Here is a 15,239-nt window from a genome sequence, read left to right on the forward strand (position 1 = left end):
TCTCCAACTTGCAGCACATTAAAGTTTTGCATGTACCTTTCTCTGATTTACATCTGATCTGGCTTACTTCAAAAGCTAACTGTGTCACTAAGACTCTCAGATGTGCTGTGTAAATTTCTCAATGGAAAGATGTGTTTTCCAATAGGCATCTTTTCCAGCACAGTGTTCTGACTGCCAAATTAAATAAGAGAGAACCATTAAGCTACAGATCGTAAAATGTATGCACTTACTTTTTCATTTGCACCATAACTCAGAAAGAGCAATGAATAAAGAATCTCGTATAATTCCATAGTAATGAACTATTGAAATAGGTAATGTGGTTTACCTTTAGATTCAAAATAATTACCATTCAATCTGTGGTTTCAAAACAAAACAAAAAGAATACTCAACTGCATTTGCTCTGTAATGAAATGATACTTACCAAGCAATTACTGAGACATTTGGTGGTTAACAATTATGCAACAAAAGATGAATTTGCTAAAGTGCAACATACCATTTATTATGAGCTAAGTACTGGTGTAGTCAAGAGGTAACCTAAAAAGTGTCACCCTCATATTTTATGTCAATTACAAATGCAGTTTTTTTAAAAGTTACACTTGAATGTACATTTTTGGCATCACTGTTTTATTGCAATTTACAAAACAATTTTCCCCATGTATCTTATGCATTCAGTAAGACAAGCATTTCTCTTTTCTTTGCCTAGAACAAAACAAATCCTGAAGTTCACAGCTTCAAAGTTCAGATCATACGCCTACATAGATTCTAGCTTTAAAAGATACTACCTTTAATGGTTCAAAAATCATTAAAATCCTTAATCCCAATATGAGATGCATTATTTAGAAAATACCGCAGCACACACAGGATGACATGTAGTAAATCTGATATACTGAAAATGTTTTCAAAGCATTGGATTTACTTTCAAAAGCATAACCTTGTTCTGTCCCTATAATATTAGCATAGGCCAGCATTGAAAAGATGTCAGTATAAAATGCTTTGATCTTAAATTGTAATCTATTTTTGTAACTTTGGTAATGTTAAAACCTGACATTTTTAAAGCAAAGAATTTTGAATTTTAAATTGATGAATCACCTATGATACAATTTAATCTTCTACTTTTGGGAGATCTATTCTTAGTTGATTTAATAGGGTACTTACTGCTTGTATTTTTTATTCCTCAGGGAGGTTGGTATTAAAAATTTGTATAGCATTAAAGCAAAAAATGATCTAATCATTATATGGCCTTTGTCTGCAACATAAAACTGCCATTTATGCTCACTAGTACATTTGCATGAAATTTTGATTTAGGAAAGGTAGAATGAGAGGAGGTGCTCTGGGTCAAGATTGGGACACATTGGTCAAGTTGGGTGGAGTGGAAATAATACTCCTTGACATGATTGATTTGGGCTCAGAACTGGATTCTAGCAAAGAGTGGTAACAGAGGCAGGATCGAGATTCATCCCTCCAGATGTGCCGGATTAAATTGGCTAAAAGAAGACAACAATTGGTCAAATTAAATGACACAAGCAGGCTTGGTTCTCTGACTAATCCCTTACAGAACCCTGGCTTTCCATGGAACCCCTCGTAACAATTATACAGTTACGTCTTTGCCCGATTATTTTTTTTTCAACGACTGGTAAGTTAAACTATTTATAACCAGTGTTTTAAACCATCTAGGGTTCTCATTAGGTCTTGGATTCAATACTTTTAAAAATAGATATAGACCCTTTTGATGGGGGTGGAGAGATGATTACATGCTATATTAACAATATTTCTTGCATTTATTAAGGGCTTGCTATGTACTAAGCGCTGGGGTAGACACAAGATAATCAGATCAGTCACAGTCCCTGTCCAACATGGGGCTGATGGTCTAAGAGGGAGGGAGAGCAGGCATTTTATCCCTATTTTACAGATAAGGGAACTGAGGCACAGAGAGATGGTGACTTGACCAAGGTCCCTGGCAGTGGCAGAGCTCAGACTAGGATAGGAGCCAGGTCTTCTGACTCCCAGACCCATGCTCTTTCCACTGGGCCACAATGCCTGAAGTTAAATGTGCCTCGAAGGGCAAGAGGGGGAAAGGGGGATCCTGGTATCTTGGTATAGCTAGGATCCAAAACAAGAGTTTCTCCGTTCTCAAAGGAAAACATCTCATTGCCCCCCAAAAGGAATTCTTTCTCTTGAACGTCGGAATGATGATTTTACCGAGACCATACATAGGATGTGTTCCAGCAACTAGAAATGCCTTCTTTTCAAAGGCTATTACTGGGATAGATCATTGAAAAGCAAATACGAGTGTGAGGAGTCACTGAGAGCAGCATCTTAGATGAAAATACTTTAGTGTCCTGGATCCCTTGTCATTTTATGCTTGAGTGGCTAGTTCCTTAAACTGGTGACTGATGAATCCAATAGGCTAATAAATCAGTATTTTCTTTTGGAAATGTTTCCACTGTGACATTTGTACTGTTGCTACCGAGTAAGTGGAGAAAGAATCAATGACAAATGAAGGCTATGAAGATCGGCGATCAAGATTTAATGCTCTAAGGGAACGTATTATGACATTAAAAAATGATGTGAATGTAATAGACTTTAAATTGTTTGCAGGCTTTGTGTTACATGGTATATCAAAGGCACTGAGTCGAGGCTGCTGAAAGAGGCAAGGGAACCTGACCCACTCATTTCTCTGGGGAATTCTGTTTCTGCATAGAGCATGATATAGAGCATGAGGCTGTAAAGTCCAAAGTTCCAGGTTCTTAAGTGCTTAGCAAATACCACAATTATTCTTTTCTCAGTTCCTCCACTGACTCAATGTAACCTTAGGACTAGTCACTCAGTCTGCCCTGTTCTGTCATCTTCCCCAGCTGCAAAATGGGGCTATAAATGAGGGGTGCTTGTTTGCTACAGTCTGCACCAGCAGCACCGAGGAGACAGCATACATTGACTATCAATCAAGTTTCCAAAATGAAGCCATAAGTTTTCTGCTAGAATGGACATGACTCCCTATAAGATTTTTCATCACCCACCACCTATTTACAGTCAAGGGAGTCTTCCTGGGCAACTGTTAAATGGTGCCTGCCAATACTAGACCCAGTGGTCAAGGCAATTTTGTTATTCTTCAAAGGAGATACCGTAGCCCACTATAATTGCTATTATTTGATATGTATCCACTTGGTAACCACGCTGTACTAGGCATGGTACAACGCACACAAACTACTAAGTGTTCACACTCAGTCTTAGAGTTTTACTCATTACCCTGGGAAACTGCACTTGGAACTCTCCCCAAACCTGGAAATGGTAAACAGATGCTTCAGGGAAAAAAAGTTGAATGTGAATATTGGCAGTACCGTTTTGACACCATGAGCTTTTATGCCATTGAACAGCATTCTGAGAAAACCTGGAGATTTACCAGTTCTTGAATCCTAGGAGTAATCATACAACACTCTGAAAAGTCTAATACTGGGACCAAACATGAAGTCAGTCGGTACCTCAGAGGTGAATGTGTGGGACCCATTTTTCAAGAGAGCTTTCCTTTTCCTCAAGTCCAACTAGTTCATGCCACCAATCAAGAAAGGGGAGTGCAAATTGTTTGGGAAACAAGCGGGCCCTTGTGTTTCCAATTACTTGTGGTCCCTTGCTCTTGATGGATTTTGAGCCCATCCCAATTGATCCAGTCACCAAAGCATGATGATTTGAGCCCACAATGGCTGGTACACAAGCCCAACCTAAGTAGAGAAGCAGCATGGCCCAGTGGAAAGAGCACGGGCTTTGGAGTCAGAGGTCATGGGTTCAAACCCTGCCTCTGCCAATTGTCAGCTGTGTGACTTTGGGCACTTCACTTAACTTCTCTGGGCCTCAGTTACCTCATCTGTAAAATGGGGATTAAGACTGTGAGCCCCCCATGGGACAACCTGATCACCTTGTAACCTCCCCAGTGCTTAGAACAGTGCTTTGCACATAGTAAGCGCTTAATAAATGCCGTTATTATTATTATTATTATTATTATTATTATCAAGTCTAGGGAAGATCCCCTAAAAACCTCGACCTTACCAAGCACTTCTGTCATTCTAATAAAATAATCCCATTAAGCCCTCAAACTCCTGTTGGTTGACCTTTCAGGTGTCATTGAGGTGCAATGATTCTGAATCACTTGGTATTTCTTCACTTGCGTGCCTCCTATTCTCATTTCCACCCAAGGGAGACCTCATTTTGGACTAAGTACTTCGTCCTTTGTCTTTCTAAAATGAAATACAAAGTCCACCATTATGAAAAATGTTCTTGGCTACCGAACTAACCCAACTTCTCCAAGGCACTTCAATACCTGCCCATTAACTCTAACCTCTTGTACCTCTCCTGCATCCCACATGTCAATGGGGCTTTTGCATGCAGAGACCCTTGATGCTGGTGATTCCTTAGAATCACTGCCTTTTCTTCCCTTTTCAGAAAACTGAGGGGAACAGGAGGTTCACTCTCATTGGCAGTGCTCAAACAGCAGACACATAACAAAAGCCACTACACCCTCCTTCTACCTTTTCAGCACCAGACCACCTTTGCCTCCATTCCCTCAAGATACTTGGTCAAATTATTCTGCTTCACACACACCATTCTCCCGTATCCTTCCCTTGAAGATAAAAAAAAAGGGAGCAGAATACTGCTAGGAGGTAACCAGTTCCTCTCATAAAAATAAACTCCAACTCCCCTGAGTTTCTATAAAAGATCACCTTCAAGTCAACATCCTTCAGGACAATCTTTCCATGACATTTATTTGAACATGAACACTGCCAAAAAGTTGGTCAGTTTTTGTGAATTCCAAATCTAGAAATAAAAATCCAGTCACCCGGCCTGTAAACCTCTGATTGGAGGCATTGCCATTCTCATGCCACCAAATTTGGCTGATTTAATTTACTTTATGCCCCCAGAAACCTAAACTAGTATAAAAGGGTCTTCTTAAAATCTCGAGAGAGATCTAACTCACAAGGCGAGTGGATTCAGACCAACAATTTCTTGATCCCCTGCACATTTTGCTCATAAGGCACGAGGAGACAGAGCTGTGGTTACCAAAATAGCACAATCTACCTCCTTGTCCTCCTGGATACAGGTCATCAATGTCTTACTCAGGACAGTTGAAAAAAAACAACTGGGAAATTGAAGCAAACCCTCACCCTCTCTTCTGGCACAAACTGACTAAAACACTGAAATCGCTCTCATATCCGGATGTATTTTCTTCTAGTTCTATTTCACATACCGATAAGAGCTGCAGTTTGACTTTTATTTTCACCCACCTCCCGCATGTCATTTAAAAAGACTCCTTTGAGGCACACACATGGACTCCATCACTTCACCTTGAAAGAAAGAAAAAAGTCCTGAAGGAGCTAGAGCCTTTCTCTGCTTTCCTCCAATGAGGAAATGATTAAAGGTGAATATAAAGTGAAATGGACCTCTTATCAGGCCAATTTATCTGCCGCATGCATAAAAAAAACTTCCTTCCTAACACACCGATATGGGACTTTGAACATGTCCTTTCCCGAGGTGGGGGTGGGGTGGGGTGGGGTGGGGTTTGTGTGTGTGTGTGTGTGCGTGTGTGTGTGTGTGTGTGTGTGTGTGTGTTTTGACTCATTGTGCTCCCATGGTTCCGAATTCACGGGCTTCTTAAAGATGCCCCAACCTCCACCTTCACTCCTCCCTGTTGGAGCTGAACAGAGGAAAAAATCATGCGAGGACCCCCTAATGAGCACCTAGCTCCTCCAAAGAAGCAGCAGTACGAGTTGTACTGGTTCTTTAACTGGTGCGAACTGGAGAGCGGTCCCCCTCAACCCTCCCCACTGCAGTGAAAAAAAAGGGGAGGGGGGAATGAAATAAAATAAAAATAGCATTTTGCTAGAGAAGCCAGGCTTCCCTTTCCCCTCCTACTCACCCCCCGCCACCGCTCCTTCAACCCCAACCCCAAACCACTCAACAACTGGAGCCCGGCCAGAGGTGGTTATATTTTTCTCTACAAACGGTTGTCTGGGAGGCGGAGAAAAGTTAAGGCAGGGTGAAAGGGGACTGCGGAAAGGGGGGAGGCTAGGGGATACAGGGGAAGGGACGGTGGGTAGGTGGAGAAAAGAGAAGATGAATACTGCCAGTCCGTCACCCGCACCACCATGGCTCTCTACTAATAATTGCAATAGGTGAAGTGGTGAGGTAGAGCGAAGGAAAAGACAGAAATTGCAGAATGACCTAATATCGGGGACGGGGTGGGGGAGATCAAACCAAGTGGGAGGATGGATGGAGGAAAATCCTCAGCTATAATGCATTTTCTAAACAGCCTTGATGGAGGCATGTGCCCGCAGAGGCGAAGGCATCTATTGTCTAGATGGGATAGATAAATAAAAACCACCACGCCGAGCAGGGTGCCAGCGATCTTTCTCTTTCATTCTCTCTACTCTCTCACTTCTTTCTTTCTCGTTGGGGTTGTGTTTTTTTTTCCCTCTCTGCCTTTCCTTTCCTTCTTTCTCCCTGTTTCTTTAGTCCTCTAGCCATGACAATAGAAGAGCTGGTACCTGCCGCTGCTGCCGCTGCTGCCGCCGCTTGCTGCCGCTACTGCCGCTTTGTCAAGGAGCCGGCTTCAGCGCTGTAAGTCCCTAGTGTGTGTCCCGCTCTCTGCCGCAGCCCAACTAGCAGGGTTGCAAGGGAGGAAACGGTAATTTATAAGCGGTTTCTTCCTGACCTCTCGTGTCTGTTGTCTAATGAGGGAGCGTTTAGCATCACCCATCCTGCTGGGTGGAAAAATACCAGCTCGGCCTCTTCTTTGGGGAAGGGGCGGGGAATCTGCTGGGGAAGGAGGAGCCAGGCGTGGGCTCCCCTCCCAGACAACACACGCACGCACACACACACACACACACACACACACACACGCACGCACACACACGCACACACACACGCACACACACACACACACACACGTTCGCGCGCACACGCGCAGCAGAGGGAGCTGGGCTGAGGGGTGGCTTGCACAGCTCCGGGGAGGGCCCGCGGGCCAAAAAGCAGAGGGGTGGGAGGTGAAGGGCTTGGAAACAGCTGCCTAAACCGCAGCGGCTGCTGCTCTCTTTCGCCCCGGGCTGGGACAGAGTAGCAGCCCGGAGCCCCGAGTGCCAGATCGGGAGCCTTCCCCTGGGGCAACAGACGGGCAACTCCTTCGGCTTCTCCGGCCGGGGAGAGCCAAAGCGGGGACTCTGCCCTCCTCGCCCCCTCCCCTCTCCAACAGGGGAGGGGGCCAGAGGAAGATTGCCTTCTTTCGCAGAGCTGAGGCAGGGCTTGAGGATTAGCAATTTCAAGACATCAACCATAATAATGATAAAATAGCTAAGAGCCGAGCCGTTAAACCCCTTTGCCATCTGGGGGCAGAATCGACCATTTCTTGGCGTTTTTCCTTGTATACTCACACATAAAATTGGTTTCTAAGGCTCTAATCTCCTATTTAAACAAGGGCCTAGCTCCCTCTGAGTTTTGCTTCACTCGGATCAGGAGAGTGGGCAGTCTGGAAAAGGACAGGGTATCCACACCTCTTTCCCTCCCCTTTCATCTGAGGACTCAGGGCCAGCAGGAATATATGCATTATCAAGCTGCCACCTTTTCAACACTGAGGGAGACTTTAAGAAGGGACCAAGTGGGAAGTAAGCGATGCCCTCGAGAGAGAAGAAGAACTATCTGGAGCAAAGGCAGCCGATAGCATATTTTTGCTCTCCCATCTCCAAGCTAGGTTGTCAACCCCATCACAGGCTGCCACTGGAGAAGTGGCATTTACCTTGTTAAAATCAATATATTCCCTGATGGGTGAGAACTCGGGGGCTAGGCCCCCTATTCCAAATGATTTTTTTCTGAGCAGCAACATGGGATCATCCATCCTCTGACAAAACCCACTGTCTTCCCATGTTGGAAACCGGTGGCCTTCTTGATCCTCAGGTTTTAATGCCTGAACTCAGCACCCATTGACTTTCCAGGCTGGGAAGCACCCTGACCCATTATTTTTGCTTGTTAGTACTACTACTGTTACTACTATTAATAATAATAATATTTGTGGTGCTTGTTAAAGTCTTACTCTGTGTCAAGCACTGTGCTAAGCGCCGGGGTAAAAAACAGATAATCAGGTCAGACATGGTCCCTGTTCTACATGGAGCTCAGTCTAAGGGAAAGAGAGAAGAGGTCTTTAATCACCATTTTTACAGATGAGGAAACTGAGGCACAGAGAAGTCAAGGGACATGTCCAAAGTCACTCAGCAGGCAAGTGGTAGAGCCTGGAAAAGAACCCAGGCCCTCTGACTCCCAGGCCATGGAGCCTGGTCTTTAGTTCACTGGGATTCCATCCCATTGACAATTATTGACACTATCCTGCTCACAGTGGACTGCAGCATCAAGGCTGTGGAGCTTGGGAATGAATCTCCATCCCTTATTCTCTCCTCTCGTGGACCAATGGGGAGTCACAACACCTCATTCTCAACCCTCCCTCTCTCTTCTGGATAGTCTTATCTCTGAGCAGGTCAGCAGTATAGTAACAGAATAAGGGTGCTACAGAAAAACAAGATCCAAATCCATGCAGTTCAAGTGATAAATTTAAAAGAGGGTTCCCCAGTCTGTGTGCAAGGTTGAAGTAGGTGCAGTCACTGAGAAAAAAGGGAATGAGACCACCTGGCCACACTTCCTCTGTCAGGCAGTAACCATGAACTAAACCCCACCAGACACTTTTGCTTTGCATGCAATAGGATACTGGGTCAGACTGGTAAGCACAGTCTAATTTCTCATAATCATAGATAAATCAAGATACAGTGAGAATCCCAGTGCAAGAAATAACACCATCAGTGGCTTCATATTCTGATAAGGGAAAATAATTAGTATAAAATAAGTGTATATAAATGGAGGAATATTTCAATTTTTTATTTTCTTTTAGATTTTTCAAAACTGCACTCTTTGTAAAAGGCTGCAGCCATCTATTAAAATATTTGAAACAACAGATGGTAAGATTAATAAAATACATAAAAAGTCCTGGAAATACCACCAGGATATCTTGATGTCCAAGAGGATTTTGCGCCCTTTCCTTTCTCTTTGCCCCCTCCAAAGAAGGATGTAGGGCTAACAACCAGGAGATAAGGTGAGATCAGCCTCTATAATCAATTAATCAATGGTATTTATTGAGCACTTACTGCATGCAGAGCACTGTACTAAGCGCTTGGGAGAGTACACTATAACAGAGTTGGCTGACATATTACCTGCCCACAACGAGCTTACTAAACTGAAAGGTATGCATATGTATCTGATATGCAGTCCAGACACTCTCCTTTCTATTGCAGCAATCAACCAGTTGAGCACTCATCTAGAAATACGGAGAAGTCTGGCCTTTCCATGATCTTCACAACCCCTACCCAAATATACCTTCTACAATGAAAATTATGAAAATTATGTGAGAGTATTTGCCAGTCCTCACCACAGGAAGGAGGATCATCGGCTTCAAGTCACTCAGTCAGATCTCTCCCCACTTCTTATCCTTACTCCTCTCCCATCACACCCCAAGTTGTACACTTTTTTTGTGTATTTGTTAAGCGGTGTCCAAGCCCTGGGGTAGGTACAAGTTAATTAGGTCGGACACAGTCAGACACAGTCCCTGCCCCACATGGGGCTCATAGTCTAAACTGGAAGAAGAACAGGCATTTAATCCCTGTTGTACTGTTGAGGTAACTGAGGCACAGAGAAGCTAAATGACATGCCCAAGGTAATACAGCAAGCAATTGGCAGAGCTGGGATTAGAATCCATTTCCTCTGGCTCCCAGGCCCATGCCCTTTCCATTAGGCCACACTACTTTGCTCGTCTCAAAGGCCACCTTGCTCCCCCCAAGCCAACCTACTCACTGTACCTCCCTCTTGTCCTCACCACTGACCTCCTGCCTGGAACTCCCTCCCACTTCACTTCCAGGAGACCTCTACTCTCCCCATCTCCATGGCCCTTCTGAAATAAGGCCTTCTCTGATTAAACTCTCATTCCCCCACCCTATATCTATCTCCTACCCCAACTACCAATTTGGCTCTTCCATGTTACCTAAGTACTTGGTACTGACTCCCTGTAGCTTATCCTGGCATTTATGTCCATCTCATTTGATTCTATTGCTTTCTCCTACCTGCAATTTATTTTGGTGTTTGTCTCCCCTGGTAGATTATAAAGTCCTCGAGGGCAGGTATCGCATCAACTATCGCTCTACCAAGTGGCAGGTATAGTGCTCTGCATGCGGTAAGCACTCAATAAAGTGCTCTATATATGTTGCCGACTTGTACTTCCCAAGCGCTTAGTACAGTGCTCTGCACACAGTAAGCGCTCAATAAATACGATTGAATGAATGAATGAATGAATGAATAAATATTGTTGATTGACTGATGGGTTGATTAGACCTAAGGATTCTGCCAGCCTATGGATTAACAGTGTGCCTGTTGGGAGAGGGAGAATGATGGTACTAATGTAGAAGCTAGACCAAAGAATTGCTGCCATGCATTGTTAGTCAGTGTTCAACGTTTTTTGAGCACCTCACCTACTATTTTACGTGCACTGCACTAGGCACCTGGGAACATACATTTAGAGTCAAAAGCATGGTCCTTTTTCCCCAAAGATTCTACAGTCTAATGGACTTCTGGTAATTCCACCCAGGAATGCTTTTGGCTCATCCTGTTCCTGTCCCTCTGGGGCTGGGCAACCCCCTAAAGTAGGGAATACTGTCCATATCCACCTGATTATCTTGTATCTACCCTAACGCCTCATACAGTGCTTCGCACATAGTAAGCGCTTAACAAATTCCACAATTATTATAGGTATATGTAGAGGAGATCAGTCAATCAGTCAGTAGTATTTCTTGAGCACTTACTGTGTTCAGAGCACTACACTAAAGGCATGGGAGAGTACAATATAATAATATAGTGATAATAATAATTGTGGCATTTATTAGGTGCTTACTATGTGCCAAACACTGTACTAAGCGCTGGGGTAGATACAAGCAGTCCCTATCCCATGTGGGGCTCACAATCTCAATCCCCATTTTACAGATGAGGTAACTGAGGCAGAGAAGTAAAGTGACTTCCCCAAAGTCACCCAGCAGACATGCTACAGAGCCAAGATTAGAACAGACACATTCCCTGCCCACGATACCTCCTCTTTCCTCCCTACTTGAGGAAGTGATCACTGGACTCAACACCAATGCACCAATACACCATCAGAAAAAATTGTGTTGGGAAAATGGGATGGAGAAGGAACTGTATGGGAAAGGATCAAGGATCTAGAAGAAATGTCTCAGCCATACTCAGGGTTCTTTGGAGGGTTCTGTGTCTACCAGGCCACAGGTCTGGCACTTTTGCTATCATTGCAGATAGGCCTGCAAATCTTTATCTGTACGAATCTCTCCATGCTTAACCCCTGATGTAAAGGGAAGTTTTGGCAAAGGGAAATATTCACTTACACATCGTCCTGTCCTCTTGCCAGAGTCCACTATTCTGGTAGTGTCATTTTATATTTGGAAGAAATGGCCTTTCAGAAATTAGCTCAAGTCTCCTCGATAAGATCAGGAGATTACCCTACCTCTCCCTCTTTAGACACTGAGAGGCTCCCATCCAGACCCTGCTCCCCGATGCAGGCTACTGAAGCCAGAGAATCAACAGCAGCTGTCTGCAAGAGAGGCAGTCACTTCCTGCCCATGAAGGGAGTTCACATAGAGGAAAACCCTGGGAGAGAACTCATGGAAACCTGCAAGGGCCCTCCAGGCATCAGTTGCTCTCTTACCCTGTTCCTCACTCCCCTGGAACTGGGGCATCATCCACCCCCACAGAAGCCTGTTTTGCCTTACCCCATGGGGTAAGCAATTGCTCATCCATGGGTTGCAGAAGAGTTTCTTCCATACTTCAGAGGGTTCCTCCAGATAGGGGCTGACCAATTAAAATGGAACTTTGATGGCACTTAGCTCCATATCAAAAGAGTTCTTTAAAAAAAAAAAAAACTATACCTTGCTTTACATTATAGGGAGGAAATTGTGAAGGGTATTTTCTCCAGGCTTAAAAACATCCGGTTTATCCCTTTCCCATTTTATTCCTAGCCCATGCCCTGATTTTGCTTTACTTTTTTACAACTGTGTTATTTTTTTCTTCCCAAACAAAACAATTCAAAATATTTAGGACACACAGACAATAAACAAAGAATGCAAAGACACACTCTATTTTGTTCCCAATTATGGCTTGATTCAACTGTCCTCTGCCCTGATTGGGCCCTTAAAGGGTGTGCTGCTTGGAGATGAGCTCTTTTGCACCACAGTGACTTGAAGTTATGTCTCCATTTCACCGATGCTCTGCATGTATGAGGAGCAGCCTACCAGTTATGCTCAAACTGACTGCGGGCCTCATGAGGGGCAGGGATTGTGTCTGATCTGATTAACCTGTATGTAATGAGTACTTGGTACGTAGTAAGTGCTTAATAAATACTACCATTATTAGTATCATTATGGATAGAGCTGCCTTAACAGTGAAATTGCTTTGGCCTAGCAAGATGCTTTGGTGAAGTTTGCATGGGAGCCAGTCTGTTTAGTCATAGCCAAAAAGGCTTGAAAAGGAAGACAGGGTGTGGGTGACATAGGGGTGCCTTAAAACAACGCAAACAGCTTTATGCCACTGCTTGTTATCTGAAAAGTGAAACCGTTTCAACTATAGAGCATGCCTATCCCTGTGGAAGGGAAGGGAGGGTGAGAGAGAGTAGGTGTGAGATTCCACCCAGCACAGGGATTGAACCAGCAAAGAGTGAGGGTAGAAAGAGGGACAAGGGAGCAGGTCAAGACAGGGGGCTATAAAGTCATTTTGACCCAGTATCCAGGTCTTTGAGCCTGTCTGCCTCTCCTGACACTGTTACTCTGCCCAACCCCGCTTCCTCTTCTACCTCCCACCCTTGAAAACTCTTTCTATTTTTCGATAATCCAGGGTTTTAAGCTGCTGACCTATATGAAGCTCCCTGCAAGGGCATTTCTGCTAATGGATCTGGGCAGAATTGGTTCAGCTATGAAGATAGCTCCCCCAACATAACAGTGTTTTGGTTCCCTGTTGCTTCAGTTTTCTCTGGGCTGGTTTAACAAGGAGGGAAAGGTTGACTTCGGGAAATTACCCCAGTACACTTCCCTGGCTACATACAGCCAGAGTGGTATTTTCTGAACAGTTAAGAACAGTTGTATTAGTTGAAAACTCTGGCTCCTAGATTACCTCTGGAATCAGTGTGGCAGCTTGGAAGCACCATGGCCTAGTGAAAAGAGCACAGGCTTAGGAGTCAGAGGGCCTGGATTCCAAATCCAACTCTGTCACTTACCTGCTGTGTGACCCTGGGCAAGTCGCTTCATTCTGGGTCTCAGTTCCCTCAACTGCCAAATGGGGATTCAATACCTGTTCCTCTCTCTTACTTAGACTAGGACCTGATTATCTTGTATCTACCCCAGTGTTTAGTTCAGTGCTTGGCACATAGTAAGTATTTAACAAATGCTACGATTGTTATTATTTATTATCTTAAGAAGTAGAGACTTTATTACAAGAGCTGGTGATCTGAATTAGCTCAACTGCTCCTCCAGGAGCAATCTGATGACCATCAATCAGTTAATTGTATTTACTGAGAACTTACCATGTGCAGAACACTGTACTAAGTGCTTTGGAGTGTACAGTATAACAGAGTTGACACATTCTCTGCCCACAGTGAGCTTACAGTTTATAAATAAATAAATAATTTATGAATACATAGAGAAGCAGTGTGGCTCAGTGGAAAGAGCACAGGCTTGGGAGTCAGAGGTCATGGGTTCTAATCCCAGCTCTGCCGCTTGTCAGCTGTGTGACTTTGGGCAAGTCACTTAACTTCTCTGTGCCTCAGTTACCTCATCTGTAAAATGGGGATTAAGACTGTGAGCCCCACGTGGGACAACCTGATTACCTTGTATCCCCCCAGCGCTTAGAACAGTGCTTTGCACATAGTAAGTGCTTAACAAATGCCATTATTATTATTATTATTATTATTATTATTATTATTATATTATTATACATAGTGCTGTGGGGCTTGTGGGGGGTGGTAATCAGGGAGAAGCAGAAGGGAGTGAGAGAAAAGGAAGTGAGGGCTTAATTAGGGAAGGCCTTTTGGAGGAGATGTGCCTTCGATAAGGCTTTGATGGTGGGGAGTGATTGTCTGTTGGTTAGGAAGAGAGAGGGCATTCGAGGCCAGAAGCAAGATGTGGGTGAGAGGTCAGCGGTAGATAGATGAGATTGAGGTACAGTAAGTAGATTGGCATTAGAGGAGTGAAGTGTGCGGGCTGGGTTGGAGTAGGAGAACAGTGAGATGAGGTAGGAGGGGGCAAGGTGATTGGGTGTTTTACAACCAATGGTAAGGAGTCTCTGATATTGGGGTAGATGGGCAACCACTGGAGGTTCTTGAGGATTGGGGAAACATGGACTGAACTTTTTTGCAGAAAAATCATCCAGGCAGCAGAATAAAGTATGGACTGGAGCAGGGAGAGACAGAGTCAGGGAGATCAGCAAGGATAACTTATACACTAATCAAGGAGAGATTGGATAAATGCTTGGATGAATGTGGTACAGTTTGGATGGAGAGGAAAGTCTGGACTTAAGTGATGTTGTGAAGGTTGAACTGAGAGGATTTGAACTGATAGATTGAATATGTGGATTGAACAAGAGAGATAAATCAAATATAATCAATCAATCAATCAATCATAATTATCAAGCGCTTCCTGTGTGCAGAGCACTGTACTAAGCGCTTGGGAAGTATAAGTTGGCAACATATAGAGACGGTCCCTACCCAACAGTGGGCTCACAGTCTAGAAGGGGGAGACAGAGAACAAAACAAAACATATTAACAAAATAAAATAAATAGAATAGATATGTAGAAGCAAAATAAATAAATAAATAGAGTAATAAATACATAGAAACATATATACATATATACAGGTGCTGTGGGGAAGGGAAGGAGGTAAGGTGGGGGGGGATGGAGAAGAAGAGGATGGGGAGAGGGAGGAGGCTCAGTCTGGGAAGGCCTCCTGGAGGAGGTGAGCTCTCAGTAGGGCCTTGAAGGGAGGAAGAGAGCTAGCTTGGTGGATGTGGGGAGGGAGGGCATTCCAGGCCCGGGGGATGACGTGGGCCGGGGGTCGATGGTGGGACAGGCGAGAACGAGGCACGGTGAGGAGATTAGCGGCAGAGGAGTGGAGGGTACG

General features: G+C 44.2%; 1 protein-coding gene across 6 annotated transcripts in view; it reads right to left on the reverse strand.

The window, feature by feature from the left end:
- SLC6A6 (solute carrier family 6 member 6) overlaps window positions 1-15,239 on the reverse strand; it is a 196,371-nt gene that overhangs the window by 97,492 nt on the left and 83,640 nt on the right. For 2 of the 6 annotated variants that reach the window (XM_038772389.1, XM_038772382.1), the window contains exon 1: window positions 6,534-6,567. The exons of 1 other annotated variant lie outside the window; for it this stretch is intronic. The gene's annotated coding sequence lies outside the window, so the exon portion shown is untranslated. Of the gene's footprint in view, window positions 1-6,533; window positions 6,575-6,700; window positions 6,721-15,239 lie in introns of those variants that run through there. 3 more of the 6 variants (XM_038772385.1, XM_038772384.1, XM_038772383.1) reach the window with 3 other exon arrangements.

This window comes from Tachyglossus aculeatus, chromosome X1 (assembly GCF_015852505.1).
Source record: "Tachyglossus aculeatus isolate mTacAcu1 chromosome X1, mTacAcu1.pri, whole genome shotgun sequence".
NCBI classification, from domain to species: domain Eukaryota; kingdom Metazoa; phylum Chordata; class Mammalia; order Monotremata; family Tachyglossidae; genus Tachyglossus; species Tachyglossus aculeatus.